Here is a 16470-nt window from a genome sequence, read left to right as displayed (position 1 = left end):
AATTGGTTATGCTGGATTGATTTTATTCTAAGAGGATGACTGCTTCCCCCTGCCCCGCCTCCCCCTTAAACTTGTAGGCCACACAAGGACTATATGAATAAGGGTTTTCAAAACTTTGTGCCCTTTGGGCAGCTCAGCAAAACCTATGGATCCCTTCTTAGAATAATGTTTTTAAAGGCATAAAATAAAATATATAGAATTATGAAAGAAACCAGTTATATTAAAATATGGTTATCAAAAATGTTTTTAAAACAAATTCTTGGACCTCAGGTTAACTGGAAACTAAACCTCAGAGAAATTACACATATGGCCAAAGTTAACCAAATGAGTAGCAAAGTCATGATTCAAACCAATGTACTTTAGCTCAGACCACTCTGATATCTTTGCTAAGAAAACTTTGAATGGTGTCACAGAGAGTTGGGCATGACTGAAATGACTCAACCAAAAAATCGCTCCTCTTTCCATAAGACTCAGAGACCTGTCTTTCAAGATGCAATGACCTATGGATGTTTGCTTTTCTTTGCTGATGTAGCATGGGCTGACTTTAAATGGCTGTCTCCTTGCTCACTTCACTGTTTCTTGTATATTCTACATTTTCCTTTGCCACCATATATTTGAGTTTTTCTCCTCTCTTGGCCTCACCTGCTCTCACTATCCTTGGTTTGTGGCAAGGGGTAAATAAGAGAGTGAAAAGTCAGTTTACACTGTGGGAGAGATGCAGAATAAGCAGAGAAATATGGCAATAAAAAAAAAAAAACCAAGTCTGTCTCCCTCTCTTCCTAGTACTGTGCCAGGTCATCTTGAGGGTGTTAGAAGGCTGCAAATAACCCTTGGATTGTACTTGAGCTCTCCCTGTTGTAGCCAGCCTCTTGGCTCATGTCAAGGCTTGCTGTCAACATGAAATCTCGAGCCTCAATCTAAGCCCCTTGATATGAGAGGAGTTGTGTTCCGTGGGCTCAGTTTCACTGAAGATGACATGACTTTGTGCTTGGTCCATAGGATGTCCTGCTTTGATGACAAGCCTGGCTTGTTATGTGTGTCAGCTGTGGGTTTAGAGAGAGCTTAGCAATCAAATTCTGGGGTAGGATTTACTGTGGAAACTATGCTAAGCATGAAGAGTCTTGAAAGCCCTTTAAGTCGAGGTTTTATTACATGACTGTGTCCGTGGGAAAGAGTTCATGTTAGAAAGACAGAAGAGAAGAGGCACTGGAAAGGTGGGGTATCCATATTTTAAAAAAAAAGAAACATTTTATGGACAGCATTAGTTTACAGGGGGGAAACTTTCCCAATCCCTCTGACAGTTGATGCCTTCTCCACCTCTCCAAAGTTATTTTATATCTGTTTATGTGTTTCATCTTATCTCCTTCCTGCCCTTCCCCCCATTCTCTGAAATAATTTATTTATTTATTTATTTTTGGTCATTGGATCCCCTTGAGGCAAGTATAGTGTGTTGTTTAAAAGTTAAAAAAAACCCTTTTTTTCCTCCCATTTCTTCTTCCCAATCCCCAGGGTAAAAAAAATATAACTCCTCTGAAATAAATATATATGCCATGTAAAACAGATTCTCAAGTCCGTCCTGTCCAAAAATATATATTTCATTTTAATCTTGAGCCTATCCCTGCTCTGTCAGGAGATAGAAAATAAACCTAATAGATCATTAATAGATGCTTATTATATTGCATTTGATGAATTTAGAATTATGGATTAAGTCAGTCCAGTGAAGCAGTATTATTTCTTGCATCAAAGCAAATTAATAAGTGGTTTATGGAGAAGTATTATTGCAGGGAAATGGATGACCTCAATTGGATGTGCAAAACTGTCTAATAAGTTTATATTTTTTTTTTTGTTTTTTTTTAGATTTTGCAAGGCAATGAGGTTAAGAGGCTTGCCCAAGACTACACAGCTAGGTAATTATTAAGTGTCCGAGGGCGGATTTGTACTCAGTTACTCCTGACTCCAGGGCCAGTGCTCTATCCACTGTACCACCTAGCCACCCCTTTCTAATGAGTTTAATGAAAACTCCATGAAAGATTTCTCTTCAAATTCTGCCACTAGCACAGTTTAAAGAAGTTCTCTAAGTCTATGGAAAAATTAAAATCCCTAATTTAAAAGTGGATCTTTAAAGTCTTGCTGTTAACCAAGAAATTAAAGTACCACTCAATATGCCTCCTTGCATCATCAGTTTTTTGGGGTTTTTCAACTAACTAGAAGACAGGACAAAGTCCATCACTCACTCATGGCTGGCTCACCAAGTCTGTATGGTGGGGATTTGCTCTCAAGCACCTATCAGGAAGGCTAATTGCAAGTATGCTCCTAAGAATGGGCCCTCATTGGCCAGTTTCTCCATTGTACTAGTTACTATCTTTTCAGGGAAATGTAACTAATGCCACCCTTATTAAGTATTTATAATAATCTTTAGTAACAACCTAGATTTGAAAAGGTCCACTACTGTTGAGTTATATTTGGCATTTTTGAGAGATATTTGAGAAAGAAGCTGCTTCTCTTTGTATTTTAATTCTCCAGAAAATGAAATAATAAATCTATTAGTCAACTAATCATGTTGGATCAGGAAGGACAAGCAAAATGCCACAGGGAAGTTAGCTCTTGACTGTTCCCCTCCAGTTGCATATATTCTTTACTTATAAATACTCTTGTTTGTGAATAAAGGTTTATAAGAACTCCCTTCATCTCCTCCTTCACTCTAGCTTCACCAGCACCTGAGGATTAGGGAAAGCTTTAGCTATAGAGAGGAAAAAGGGAAGAAATTAAGGGGAAAGAACAGAGGAGAGGCAGAGAGCTGGGTAAGAAAAACCTAGTGCTACTCTTTTTCTTTCCTTACCCCTTCACCCTTGAATCCACTTCGTCCCAGGGAGGAGGAAATGAAATGGCAGTAGAGAAAGAGCAGATATGAAGCAACAGGGGGAAGCAGGAGAAACAGGAGTAGAGAAAAGGATAAATTCATCCCACTTTCTTCCTCAATATCTCCTCCAGTTGATTCACTTACTTTCTCATTCCTTTTCCATTTTAACTGTAGAATACTTGTCCCTGTATTTCACTGTCCTTACACCAGATCATCACCCAGCCAGCACCATGTTGTCCCCACACCTTCCACTCACATTACTTTGCTGAAGTCCCCAACAAAGGCCATAGGAACTGTCAGTATTTTTTTTAGCTGGGAAAGTCCCTACTCCTGGTGTCTGGCGTGTGTGTGTGTGTGTGTGTGTGTGTGTGTGTGTGTATGTAAATAGAATCCATGTATCACATGCCAAGGGCTTCAGGGAAGTTCAGGGCATGTCCCAAATTAGAACTTTGAACTCATTTTCTTAGAAAAATATTCTTATAGAGTGTTTGGTTCAATACTAATTTTTACCACAATTCTATATTTTGACCATGTTGTGAACTAAATAAACTTTTGAAGGATTGGCTGAGGAACCCAACCATCATGTTTGACATTACTATAAAGAAAAACATTCCAAGTTTCAAATAATGAATTTTCAAAGAATTATGTTAATATAAGCTATTCTTCAAAGGAGAGGGTAACCAAAATAAAATTGAGGATAGTCTAAAAAAAATTAGATGTAAATATAAAATGTTACTTATTTTCAGAGAGACCCAGTGTGGTATAGGAAGAAACAACAGACTTGAAGATGCTTGATACCTAATCATTTCTCTGACATTAATTGTGTGCCTATGGGCAAACTACTTAATCTTTCTGAGCTGCCACATTGATAAATGGGAATAAATAATATCTGTAGTGCTTACCCTATTGGACTATTGAGATATTCAAATTAATACACACACATATGCTTTGTAAGGTTTAGAGAACCACATATATATTATTATGTATTTTTATATTCATTTGGTTTGTTATTGTGATAGCCTTCCAAAACATTTTTCTTAGAGCAGCCCTTCTCATTTGCCCCTACCATAGATTTAGTTTATATGACTGAAAGGAGATAAATAATCTCTATTTTCAGGAAGGGGTTAGCATCCTGGCCTGGTAACCATCATTTAAAGTAATACGTTTCTAAATCACTAGAATGATATTTGACCTTTTAAAGTGTGTATCTGTGTGTGTGTGTGTGTGTGTGTGTGTGTGTGTGTGTGTGTAGAAATAATTACTTCAATCTCAAAATTGGATTTTAAGTATGTAAAATGATTTGAGAGCAAAAATCAAAAACAGAAATATGGGAGGGGGAGCAAAAATATATAAGCATCTATATAGTTTCTAATATATATTCCAGGAACTTTTCAAATATCATCTCATTTTATCCTCATAACTCTGAGAATACTGAAGCAAATAGAGGTTTAGTGATTTGCCCAGAATCACCCAGTTAATGTGTATTTGGGGTCAAATTTGAACCTAACTTTTCCTGACTTTCAATTGAGTCCTGTATCCACATACCCCTAGCTGCCTCTCAATATGAGCTTTTGAAATGATTCCCTAATGTTCATTAAGGACTGGGAAGAACTCAGTTTGAATCCTGTCTCAGACACTTATTAACTTTGTGACCTTTCTCATCCTCTGTTTCCTCACCCATAAAATGGGAATTAATAATAGCACCTAGGATCAAATGAAATAAACTATGTAAAATGCTTTTTGAAAACTGCAAAGTAACATATAAATGCTAGGGGGGAATTAAAGAAAGATGAAAGGAAAATCTGGAATTCTTGAACTCATAATATCATTTTTTTCTGAATTATGGAATCTTGTGACTTTCCTAAAACACTAACACAATAAAATATCAAGTAATGATGCTTGAGCCCAGTGGTCTTTCTGAAACACATCATTCAATGGGAATGGTCTAACAAAATAGCAAAGAAATGATGTCACTTCAAAAGAATTCTGTATTTTCTTGTACAGAATTGATGTCTGCTGAAAAAAAAGGAAGCTTCTGTTTGACTTTCTGATGACCTTTTAAGGTCAGCAGAGTTAAAGAATATGCTGATGGTTTGAGAGAATTACCTTTGGGATAGTCAAGTATGTGTTTGTGAAATACTGAAAACAGTTGCATTCTCCAGGGTCTGACTCAATCTTAGAACACAAGAAAACAACCTTCATGCATTTATAGGCCTGTAAATACTGGTTTGGCCTTAACAGATTTGCTCTTAAGTCTCCTGGTGGCAGACACAACATGATGGTAGTTAAGAGTCTGTCAGTTTACCCTTAAAAAGAAGCCTGAATATTCAGGGTCTGATTCCTCAATTGTGTCAAATTACATCTAGCTGAAAACTTGTCAAAGAAGTTGTCAGCTCAGGAAAGACTTTTGTTTTGAAAAAAAAAATGGAAAAATAGGAAAAGTAATTTACATTTTTTTTTGGTGGGGAGGAGTTTTAGCAGGCACTATGTGTTTTTTGTACTTAAAAGATTAAAAAAATTAACCTAAAACAAAAAACTCAAACTTCATAAAAAATCTTGTTCATCTTTTAAAAAAATGAAGATTGCCCAACAATGACAACCAAGATTATCATATTTAGAATGTAAACTCCTTATCAATAGACATTGCTCCATTCTTTATATAGCTCCAGAGATGTCATAGTCATTTAATAGGTTGATTGATTCCGACATTTAAAAAATGAATATATTTAAAAAGAGCAAAGAAAACTACTTGGAAAAATATTGGGTACATATGTGCATGTCTGTGTATACAATCTACTTGTATGTATACAAACACACACATATATATATATGAATTTGTGCAAATACATAATACACAAAGATATAATGTATATATATATGTATCTGTGTGTATATACACATACCTATATATCTATATTGCATACATCATTGGTCTATTGAGAGACTCACAAATATGTATATACATATATACACATGGGAATATATTATGCTCAAATATATTAACACAGGTGTGTATAGATATGTTAAAATTGAATCAGGCTATATTTTCCCATAATTAAATAAATATATCTATAATATAATATTAGCAAAAAATATGCAATGATATTATGTGTATGATATATTATGTATTATATATAATTGTAAAGTATATTAAATATGTATATAATTCTGTATTAATTATAAATATATTAGATATTATACAACAATCAAGAAAGGCACAAATATGCATATAAATACAAGTATCAATGCATGTATGTGCATACACATATGAACACACATGTGCACACATGTGTTTATGTGTGTACACACTTGTGTGTATATATTTCTTAGCTTTATTTTGCCAGTGTATTCCAATGTTATATCCTGATGGGATTCAAATAGAGAATTAATTCCATTCATAGACATTATGAATCACCAATTTCAGATATGCCTAACAGAGGAGAAATATTTTCACAATAATATGAATTTTCTTCTGCATTGTTATCAGGCAGCCTGGAGAAAAACTGAAGTAGTTTCAATAATATAGAAGTACAAAAAAGAAAAGATAGTGACTGTGCTGACTCAATTTTCAAGATTTTTTTCTGCAACCATTTTGTTACTAATGAAATGATGGCAATATTTAGGTTGATAGCTAAGCTTATTTTGGTAGAAAATATTTTAAAGACTATATAGTGCTTCAGGGATAAGAACTAAGAGATTATTCTGCTTGTTGATTTCACTGAGGTGAGAATAGATTATATAATTGTTTTTCATATCTGTTCTTCAAAAGAAAAAAACTTATCACCTTGTATTTACTTAGCAAACATAGTACAAGGATCTATCCTGGGTCCTTGTGCAAAGCAAAAAGATCTTTGCTATCTTATCAACAATGATGGGGTTAGAAACTTGTCAGATACTATTGGAAAGCTATAGAAAATAGCACCAACTAGAACTCTGTTGTGATTTATTTCAGTTTCATTTTTCATCTAGTCCTTGTTGAATTAAAGTGAGGGTCACCCAAAGGGCAATAGAGGGGCGTTTGGTGGGCGTGAACAGGCTGCAACATATTATAAATGAAGAATTGCACAGAAGAAACAGTGTAAAGGATGTCATGAGGGATGAATGATGGGGGGAAAAGGGTGGGTGAATCATGTGGTAAGAGAGATGAATAAATGATGAAAAGCACACTCATGGTTTCTTTTTTATCTGCTCACGCCAAAAGATTCAGAGGAAGGTTTTCAATATTTCTGATGGAGGATTTATGGGTAGACATGGGCAGAAATTGCACAAGATGGACAGGCACAGATATAAACAAACTGTTGGGGTCAGAAATAAATTTTTCGCAGAATAATCAGCGCTTCACTCTAAATTTCTGCTGCTTCTTTATTATTTAGAGTAGAATTCTTATTTATTCTTCATCTCTTCACTCCTCAGTTGGTGCCTGAATATATCTCATGAGTCTTAGTCATTTAGTCATCTTACTTCTCAAATTTATTTACTAATTTGTGCATTGTATTAACAGTAAATTGAACTTATGAGACTTTAGTGGGTCCTGCTGGTGAAATACTCCTCCTCCTCCTCTTCCTTCTTTTAATTCCTTCTTCTTTTAATCTGCACATAGACATATTCAGGTAAGATGAGCAAATTTTGAGGTTTTACTGGAAGCAAAGGCAGCCAGTCACATCAGTGTGGCTTCCAGGTGAATAATTACCAAGGCCAGTATCTTTTTTAGTATCTTGTTTCTTGTTAATTAATTCTCAGAATGTGTTTAGCATAACTTGATTATAAGCTTTTTATTAGTAATAGATAAATAACTAGACTGAAGGAAATGTTCTCATTGTAACAGAGAAATGTGATTCATTTGTTATGTCAGTACTGATTCTGATAACCTTGGTTATTCATTGATCCGCTAGACCCATCTGTGTGGGAATACAATATGTTTTCACAGTCTGGTGGCAAAGGGATAGAGAAAACATGGGAGACTATACTTTAAATGTCAAATGTTGTGGTTTCCTTTGGTGGAAGAAAGAAGTGTATTCCTTCATTTTCTAAAATCGGCACATAAGTTAAGAGTAACAACTGATGTTCTCAGCTTTCTTGCCCCTTGTTCTGAGTTGATGGGGGTATTGCCTATGTGTCTTTGACCAACTCATTTTAACTTTTATGATTTGCTCATCTCTCAAATGTGAATGAATTATATAATAATAAATAACAATAAATAATGCTTCTTTAAGATGATCTATAGGATTAGGTTTTATAAACAGTAAGACATTATACAAATATAAATATTATTATTATTATCATCATCATCATTATTATTATTCTCAATGATATTTTAAGTTTAAGACTATCTTCCTAACAAATTATTTCTGACCACATCTGTCTCCTCTGTCAGACATAGCAATCAGGCATGATTTCTGATGAAAGGCCTAAATTTAGAATTTGTGATAAAGAAGGAAAAGATATCTAGGTATATATAGGCTGTTGTATACCTTAGAACTAGAGAAAGAGGATTTTTAAAAAGTATAGAGAAAGTATAGGTAGGACTCCATTGCCTCAGGGAGAAAAATTTCAAGAGGGATTAGAAGCTCTAAAGAATGAGATCCCAGTGATAAAATAAGAAAATAAAATCTGAGAGGCTATACAGTATGGTGGACACAGAGACAGGAAAAACTTCAGTTTAAGTATTTCTCTGACAGATATTGAGGAAATGTCTTACTCTCTTAGTAAGTAACCCAGAAAACTCTGAGACTATAAACTGCAGGGTACTTGATGATCTACCTTACTAGAAGGAGTTTTCTCAGAATTCCTTTTACACCAGTGAAATGACAGGTTCAAACAACAACAACAAAAATCTAATCTATAGTAAATATATCCCTGGATCAGAGCTGGGATCATTAGAAATTATCTAGTCCAATCCTCTCATTTTACAGCTGAAGAAAGTTTGTCCCAGAATGTTTAAGTGATTTTGCCCAAGGTTATATAAACAACAGTTAGGACAGTCAGGAATTGAACCCGGGTATTTTGACTCCAAAATCCATACTCTTCCTTTATACCATATTGCCTTGACACATGATTGAGACTTTAAAAAGAGGAATGCAAGATAGTTCAGAAGAGTTTTGCCAATTAGGAGTAAATACCATTCTTTTATTCTCCCTCACCTTACTATCTATTTACTTTCCAAGTCCTGTCAATTCTAACTCTTTAATTCAGCTTGAGTCTGATCCCTTCACTTCACTTTCTAGCCACCACTCTGGGTCAGGCCTTTTTCATGGCTCTGATGTCACTCTCTTGTTGAAAAAAATGTGTTGACCTTTCATTGTCTCTAGGATAAAAGATTACCTTGTCTAACAGTTGGTTGAAGGAACTAGGGAACTGCTTACCTGGAGAAGAAAAGAATTAGGGGAGACTATGATTGCTGTATTCAACTATTTGATAGACTGTCCTGCAGAAAAGAGATTGCCTCATTCTGATGTATTCTAGATAGAAGAATTAAGGAGTAATCAGTGGAATTTTTCAAGGAGACAGATTTTTGTCTAATGGTAAAGAAAATTGTTCTAATAAGTGCCATCCAAAAGTGGATATAGACACTTCTCTCAGATGATAAGGTAATCATTAGTTGCCTTAAGTAGATTATGGTTTATTTAAAAAAATTTTTTTTAATTTTATTTATTTAGGGCAATGGGACTAAGTGACTTGCCCAAGGTCACATAGCTAGGCAATTATTAAGTTTCTGAGGCTGAATTTGAACTCAGGTCCTCATGACTCCAGGGCCTGTGCTCTATCCACTGCATCACCTAGTTGTCCCTTGATTTTTTAAAAAATCAATTATTTTAAGAGGTGTTTCCCATTCAGCTTTGTGTTAGGCTAGATTATTTTGAAGTTCAATTTTTAATTGTGATTCCCAGGACTAAATATCCATTTGATCTCTCTCCTGAACGTCACATCTTTATTTTCAACCTTCAAATGGCTTTAAACATGTCTCAAACCGCAAAATTCCTCATGCCTTTCCCACTTTCATTGGTACTTTAGTCATTTTCTTAAACTCAAAATCTTAGATTCACCTTTGATTTTTTACTCTTCTTCCCCAACTAAGCCCCATGCCCTACTCTACTGCAATCGGTTGCCAAATTCTGTCAATTAACTCTCTTCAATATATTTAGCATCTTATCCATCCTTTCCAGTCTTACACCTGTATGCAGGTACTTTTCACCTGGTTTTTATTTCTGCCTTATGGATCACCTAGTTTTTTTTTCATCTCTAATTTATTGTTTACATTTTTTCCAATACAATCTTCCTAATGCTGAGATCTGATCATATCGTTCTTCTTGTTCAAAACCCTCCATGGTTTTACGTTGCCTAGGGAATAAAATATACTCTCTAAGGATAGTTTTGCATTCAAGGCCTTCTACAACTCAATACAAAACACTAAAATACGTTAATTGCCTTGCTTATTTATTCCTCCTCCATTCTCATGCTTTGGGGTGTTCAGGGATGACTAATACCTCTGCTGTGAGGACTTGCAAGCCATTTTCAGGGCTGCCTATCCTCTTTTGATGGCCACCTTCACCCAACTCTCATCTATGACTCCAAGAGGTTATAGCATAAGCAGCAACTATATATCCCAGTAAATCTATCTCAACAGATGGACTAAATCAAGTTGAATGTAATGACAGGTATCAAGCCTGTTGATAAGTTACAGGGATGGTTTACTCCAAGCATGTGAATAATTCCCCTAGTGGAATGGGTAGATAAGAACAATTTGTTCTAATGGCCATAAAGATGGTGGATGTAGATGTTGTGTTGATCTTAGAACCTGGTCATACATTGAAGAACCCAAGGTTTTCCACTACATATCAATACCAGTCATTCTTTTTTTTTAAATAAAAGAAAGATTTTATTTATTTTGAATTTTACAATCCCCCCCCGAATCTTGCTTCCTTCCCCCCATCCCCTACAGAAGGCAGTCTGTTAGTCTTTATATTGTTTCCATGGTATACAATGATCTAAGTTGAATGTGATGAGAGAGAAATCATAACCTTAAGGAAGAAAAAATAAAGTTTAAGTGATAGCAAAATTACATAATAAGACAATGATTTTATTTTTAAATTATAGGTAATAGTCTTTGTTCAAACTCCACAATTCTTTCTCTGGATACAGATGATTTTCTTCATCGCAGATAGTCCAAAGTTGTGCCTGATTGTTTTCCTGATGGAATGAACAAGTCCATTAAGGTTGATCATCACCCCCATGTTGCAGTTAGGGTATACAATGTTCTTCTGGTTCTGCTCATCTCACTCAGCATCAGTTTATGCAAATCATTCTAGGCTTCCCTGAATTCCCATCCCTCCTGTTTTCTAATAGGAAAAATAGTGACATGACATACATATACCACAGTTTGTTAAGTTATTCTCCAATTGAAGGACATTCACTTAATTTCCAATTCTTTGCCACCACAAACAGGGCTGCTATGAATATTTTTGTACAAGTGATGTTTTTACCCTTTTTCATAATGTCTTCAGGGTATAGACCCAGTAGTGGTATTGCTGGATCAAAGGGTATGCATATTTTAGTTGCCCTTTGGGTATAATTCCAAATTGCTCTCCAGGAAGCTCCACCAACAATGTATTAGTGTCCCAGATTTCCCACATCCCTTCCAACATCGATCATTGTCCTTTCTGATCATATTGGCTAGTCTGAGAGGTGTGAGGGGGTACCTCAGAGATGCTTTAATTTGAATTTCTCTAATATGTAGTGATTTAGAACAATTTTTCATGTGACTATGGATGACTTTGATTTTCTCATCTGTAAATTACCTTTGCATATCCTTTGACCATTTGTCATCAATGACAGTCATCTTAACTTTTGTCCTGCCTCTTGACTTTTATGACTCTGAAAGAGAGAAAAAGATTGGTGATGGTGAAACTTTATTTCACCAATTCACATTCAAGGCAAGATATCTTCCTGTGATGTCACTGTGACTCTTCAAAATGAAGAACAAACAACTCTAACCAATGTGTATTACTCATTCTTTCCTAATCTCACTCAAACCCTTCTCTATCTTTTTTCTTCATCTTTACACAAATAGTCCTCTATGTCTAAGGCAAACTCACTTGGCAACTCTTATTTCAGACTCTGACTATTGAAATAATTTTCATTTTAAGAACCTTGTTAGCTGTTATTTCCTCCATATGTCTTCTATGATTCCCTTCCACTCCCAAAAGTACTTCTTCCTTCTTAGGATTTCTCCTCTAACCTCTTTTATACACACAATCATTTTTCTAACTTGTATTATGTTTGAGTATTTTTTTATTCTTATTTGATTATAGCTTCCTTAAAAGCTAGAATTGTCTAATCGTTTTGTATAATATCTTTGCAATCCCTGAACATGGTAGGCACACATGGTAGGTTCACTAAATCAACTTAAATTGAATTTATAAGTCAGGAAAAGAACAGGAAGAGATGATTTGGGGATGCAATATGTTAGATTTGCTTTGGCAGAAAAATGGGAAAAAGAGGGATATATATATATATATATATATATATATATATATATATATATATATATGTATGTCTCTTGAGCTACAAAAGATCTTATAGCTGCTGGGTATAGGGAGCAAGGGTAAATGAGGGGTGATTAGTGGGAAGTGAATAATGAAATCGTGAGACTGTAGTCTGAGAGACTTGTGAGCCAAGAGACTGGAATACTTCATTGATTCCCAACTTGATTAATTACGGGTTTCCCACTAGTATACACTTTTTGCTTGATTAATTGATTCTGTTAAAGGTGAGCATCTTGTTAGTTCTATTATTTTAAGTTGGATGTATAGCACAGATTTTGCATAAAATGCTTTTAAAATTTTTTCTTTTATTCAATAACAACTTACAGTTAGCCCATTAAGGTTTACAAAAACACTTGATAAACATTGTAGTACTTGATCCTCAAGACAGTTTTGTCAGGTGCAAGTATTATAATTCTAATTTCACAGATGATGAAATTGAGCTTCAGAAAGACAGGCTCACTTGCCCAGTGTCATGCAACTGGCATGTGAGTAGCTAAGCTGGAAATGGAACCAACCTTCTACAATATCTTGTTGTTTCTTAAATATTTTGGTCAAGAATATGCTGGTTCTCTAAATTCACAATGGCCAGTCTGACCAGGACAAACTAAATCCTTCCTCCTTGTCCAAACCCTCTCATCCCATCTCGTGACCAAAATTTGTCTCAGAAGTAGTGGATTTTCCTTTGATAAAGATCTTCAAGAAAAAAATGGTTGGCTGACTATTAGTTTTGTAATAGAGGAGATTCATTATTGGTATACATTGAATTGCAGCAGCCTCTAAGATGTGTTCCAGATCTGAGATTCTGTCTGTCTGTGGTTCTTGTTGGTATATTTCAAGCCCCATTATATTCCATGGTCAAAGTGAACTAAACAATGACAGATCAGATTCTTTGAGTTTTTTCCTTTTTAATATTCTATGAGTTTATGAGACCATTTTCTCAAACTTGATTCCTTTTAACCTTTTAAAAGACTAGACAAATATATTCAAGGAATAGTTCTTTAGGCTAACAATTGGTATTTTGTGAATTTTTATGAATTCTATCCTTTTGTCAGCAACAATGTTTATTGAATATGTATCCAATACTGTACTAGAGGTCATATAGAATATAAAAAGAAGTATATAATAGTCTTTTCCAACTATGATCATATATTCTTTGAAAATATCTATAAATTATGAAGATTTAATGGGATTTTATGCTTTTCTTGAAATTTGGATCCCTTCCCCTGGAAACCTGGATTACGATAAGTGAATTTAGCCTTATATTATCCAGAATCAGGTTACCAGTCTATGTCTCAGTTATCTCCCAAACAATCTGCCATGCATATATACTCTGCCCACTGATGAGTTAAATTTTCTACATTATATTTATAAAGGTAGCTGTACATATTAGAGATTTATGGTTTCATATACAATCCTTTCCTATTCTCTGCATAAGACAAATTTATGTTTGTCAAATTTAAAATAACAAAAAAGTATCTTCTCATATAACAAAGAAAATTTAAGCATAATCAACTAGCACAACAATGCTGTCTAATAGCTTTTGCAATATTCTGTATTTTTAGTTCACCATTTTTCTACCAAGAAGAGGGAAGCCTATCTTATCATTGAACACAGACTAACTCATTTTTTTATAATAAAACTAGGACTGAGGACAAGTGAATTCCAAGAGAAGAGAAAGAAAAGTTGGTGTACTAGGAACATGGTAAGCAACCTTGGGAAAGAATAGCAGATATTGGAAGAGGTGTCACAAAATATGAGGCATATTTTCCTAGGACAAACTATTGACTGGAACATAGGCTATTAGGAGGGAGATAATGATGACTACAGTAGATTGAATAGCAAGAGAGTGATAAAAAAGGTAGAAAAATAGTAAAAGCAGGTTGATAAAAGAAAGATATAGGAAAGGGAAAAACAAAAATAAATAAAAAAATAGAAAAAGGAATCTAAAAGGAGGAAAATACTGAGTGAGTTTCAGAAAGAAGTTCTCAAAAAAGATTAGGGAATCATCAACAGTAGAGAATGGTGACAATACTAGAAGTTGAGATTAAGCTTTTAGTATTGTTTAGCATAACATGCTCAAGTATAGAATGAACTTTTTAGGTAATTGAGAAAGTTACTTCACTAAACATAGCACAAAGAAATCTAGGTTTTAGTCTAAAGTCTGATAGTTTGGTGGGTCATAATCTCTCTGGGACTCAGTTTCTCCATGTATAAAATGAATGAGTTGTACTAAATAAAAATTTCTTAAATTGTGCAACTTGGACTTAATTGGTTTTCCATGAATGATAATTATAAAATCATGGTAGTTGACATTTATTCCACAAAGGTTTTACTCTGATGAGTCAATTATGTTATGACGATGATCTTGGTTTGTTAAACAGTATGCTTGCTGAGTAGAAGTTCTATCATGCTGAAAAGCATAGTCTTGCTGTACTTCTAAGTCTGTACTTCGTTGGTTGGAAATAAAAATAAAATGAAATATAAAATATAATATCCACCTAACCTTATTAAATAAGAATCAGGTATTTTTATGCCATTTACAAGCATTAATTAAATTTTCACATATGTTAAATGTGAGAGCTTATTCCAATGATTAAGCTAACACTTTACAAAATATGTGGGTTTTTACCCTTTTTATGTCATGGTCTCCCTTTGTCAGTTGGTGAAGTCTATGAACTCTTTCTCAGGATAATATTTTTAAATGCACAAAATAAAATACATAGTTTTCAAAGGAAACCAATTACACTGAAATTGTTATTAAAATATTAAAAAATTAAGAAGTCATGGGTCCTAGGTTGAGAATCATAATAACATTGGCATTCTTTTTTGTTTGCTTATTTTTTATTTTTCCAATTACTTGTTATGAAGGTTTTTCAACATACATTCACTTGCATATTTATGTTACACATTTTTTTTCCATGCTCCCTTACCACCCCTCCTTCCCTCAGCAGCAGTCTAGTGAATATTGTACATGTACATTTGTGTTTAATATGTTTACATTTTACATATGTGTATGAGGAGTCAGGACTAAGGGCAAAGAAAGAAAACAATTAGATAGGAAGGAAAAATAGAAATGTTGAAAAAGTGACTGTCTTCATTCAGATTTTGTGTTTTTCATTATTTATTTATTTGTTTGTTTATTGTTGTTGTATGTTTGGATGTGGCATTCTCTATAACAGGTCTTCCAGGGTTGTCCTAATTCTCAAACTGCTGAAAGGAGCTGCATCCATCATAGCTGATCAACTCATGATGTTGTTGTTAATGTGTACAATATTCTCTTGGTTCTGCTCCCTTTAACACTGGAATTCTTGCTATAAGTGAAACAAGAAACTAATAAAGAAGTTGCAGCCAATTTAAAGAATGGCTTACAGGTTCTTCTTGGCAAGAAATATAAAAGAATTGGTTGTATCTAAAGGCAGCATAATATGTCATGTCATGGAACACTTGCTTATCTCACTTTGTAAAATTCCCAATTAATGGAAGTCAAAATACCACCATTAAGATAACTTACATCTGGATATTCATTGCAAAGGATACGTAGGTGGAGAAACTCTGTAAAGAGTTTGATCTACTTTAATCCTTGGTAACCCTCTTGTTAAGGTGGATGCATGGGAAGATAGTGCAGTTCTGTGTCTCAGTAGATACAGTGATAGGTCTGGAGTCAGGAAGACTTATCTTCCTGAGTTCAAATCTGGCCTCACGATCTTACTAGCTGTGTGACCCTGGGTAAGGCACTTAACCCATGTTTGCCTTAGTTCCTCATCTGTAAAATGATCTGAAGAAGAAAATGGCAAATCATTCCAGCATCTTTTCCAAGAAAATCCTAAATGGGGTCAAGAAGAATAGGACACAACTGACCAGCAAAAACATCAAAAGAAGAGGATAATAAGAAGTAAACTGGAAAATATGGCTCAGGTTCAAGAAGTCCAAGAGACTACAAACTATGTAAATAATACAGAAGTTTTATTTCTACATATTATAGTTTTTTTCAATAAGTGAATCAGATGATATTAGACATAACAAACATCAAATAACATTGAACACAAAATTAAAAACTATGTATTAAAA

The sequence above is a fragment of the Macrotis lagotis genome, chromosome 8 (assembly GCF_037893015.1).
Source record: "Macrotis lagotis isolate mMagLag1 chromosome 8, bilby.v1.9.chrom.fasta, whole genome shotgun sequence".
In the NCBI taxonomy this organism is placed as follows: domain Eukaryota; kingdom Metazoa; phylum Chordata; class Mammalia; order Peramelemorphia; family Peramelidae; genus Macrotis; species Macrotis lagotis.
Note: the sequence above shows the minus strand (reverse complement) of the source record.